Raw genomic sequence first — 2,500 nt, 5'->3', positions numbered from 1 at the left:
AGGTGTTCAAAATGTTAAATATGATGCAAAGTTCTAATGAGATGAAGGTATTCAATTATTCACCACAGAGCGAAAAAGAGAGAGAGGCAAGGAGTGAGTGAGGGAAGGAGAGAGACAGACAGAGGTGAAACCAACAGAGTCTCAATGTAATCGCCGTGTAGATCGGAATGGGTGATGAATTGAGAGAAAATCTGGGATTCAACAAGTTGATTGGCATGGTTATGGATACAAGAATGTATTCATAAGTAAACTTGCTGGTAAACGCTCGAGGAACAGAAACGTTGCATATAAATGATGATCTAGAATTTTCTGATCAAGAGAGTTCAGCTTTTCGATTAACTTAACTAAATGATTCATGGAATTGATTCCCATGTTTCTGGGTACTCTTAGTGTAATTCTCTAACGCAATTACCATGATATGGTGTAGTGACAATACGAGACTTTCTGAATTATAATTCATTTGATGGGCTTCTATGCAGTTTTCTTTAACTCAATTTCAGTAACAAGGCTACAAAATATGACGCTTGTAGTAATATTGATTTCAAATTTTGGCATAAGGCTAACAATTCCGAGAGAGGGGTTAAGTCGATTACATTGACTCCAGGGTTCAACTGGTACTTATTTTATTGACTGCAAGAAGAAGAAAGCAAAGTCTACTTCGGCGGAAATTGAACTCGTAAAGACGGACAAAATACCTATTTCTTTATTACCCACAAGGGGCTAAACACAGAGGGGACAAACAAGGACAGACATAGGTATTAAGTCGATTACATCGACCCCAGTGCGTAACTGGTACTTAATTTATCGACCCCGAAAGGATGAAAGGCAAAGTCGACCTCGGCAGAATTTGAACTCACAACGTAACGCAGACGAAATACCGCTAAGCATTTTGCCCGGCGTGCTAACGACTCTGCCATCTCACCACCTTACTTGGTGTACTCACGTGATTATCTTTCTTTTCTTTCAGTCTGTCTTACAGACCAGACGCATTCTTGTCTATCTCCTCTTCTATCTTTTCTCTTGTCAAAGACAATATTCCATTCCTCTAGCGTTCACTACCTTACCTCATCTGGTCAAACGGCTCTTCATGTTTGTTTTCGTTTGGTTTGTTGCATGTCTCCACTGTCTTGTTTTTGTTACCAACTTTGACCCTCCGCAAATCCCAAATGTTATTTTGTTTCGCAGGAGAAACTGCCTTTTCGAAGCTTTATATTGTCGTTAATAGCTCGAAATGAGGAATAGATGGACAGCCAAGAACTGATGAAGGGTCGTTTTTTATGTTACTTGTCTTGTTTTCCATTGTTTCTCTCGTTGTTCGCATGCAAAAGTTTATCTTCGTATTTCATGTTGTTTACGTTTCGTGATGTCCTGTACTCATATATGCATATATATATATATATATATATATATATATTATACATACATACATACATACATACATACATACATACATACATACATACATACATACAGTCATACATATGTATGTATATACATATATGTATGTATATATGCATATATATATTTTTTTACTTATATGATTGAACGCCACGCATCCATTTCCAATATATATATATAAAAACACTTACATACATACATACATACATACATACATACATACATACATACATACATACGTACGTACGTACGTACGTATGTACATACATACATGCACAGAGACAGACATACAGTCATACAGAGAAATAGTTATCTCAAATGTAAACATACCATAATTTTTGAAAAATTGACTTTTCTTTTATTACGTTTAGGCATTTGTTTTGCAAGATTCTTGATGGGAAATCGTATGTTGAAATAGCTGTTATATTTGGGGAAGGTCATTTTGCCATTAAGCACACACACAATTAATTTAGTCACAGAATGTGCAACGAAATAACTCTAATAAACAGTGCGTGTGTTTATTGGCAAATTGACCGCCCCAAATATAACAATATTTCTCTCTTCTTTGGATATTTGCTGCTCTGCCAGAGTAGCCAAGTTGCTGGAGATACCTAACAGTATACCAACTCGTATAGACTGGCTCTGCAACACTAGCCGTCTTACAATGGGAATTAATTTCAACAATCCGCTTGACAGCTTCAAGCTTAAAGGACCCAGGTCTACCTGAGAATGATGCGGTTAATTTCTTTTATGGTGAATTTTACAATCATCTTGCTGACTGGCAAGAGCCATCCCAAGGTTTTGTGCAGTCTTACGCTGGATAAGTCCACCATTAGATTGGCCCACGATACGCCCTCTTTGAATATCAGACTTTTACTTCTGGTATTTAGGCATGGTTAGTTGCTATAAACACTTAATATACTGTAATCTAAAAGGAAAATATAATAATATGAGGTGCATTCCGAAAGTTTTCAGATTTTGGGGATGAGGCAGTTATAACTCTCGTACATTGTTGTAATTTTATTACATCATTACTATACATCTGATTTCTTTATTGCCCACAAGGGGCTAAACACAGAGGGGACAAACAAGGACAGACAAA

This window comes from Octopus sinensis, linkage group LG14, assembly GCF_006345805.1.
Source record: "Octopus sinensis linkage group LG14, ASM634580v1, whole genome shotgun sequence".
In the NCBI taxonomy this organism is placed as follows: domain Eukaryota; kingdom Metazoa; phylum Mollusca; class Cephalopoda; order Octopoda; family Octopodidae; genus Octopus; species Octopus sinensis.
Note: the sequence above shows the minus strand (reverse complement) of the source record.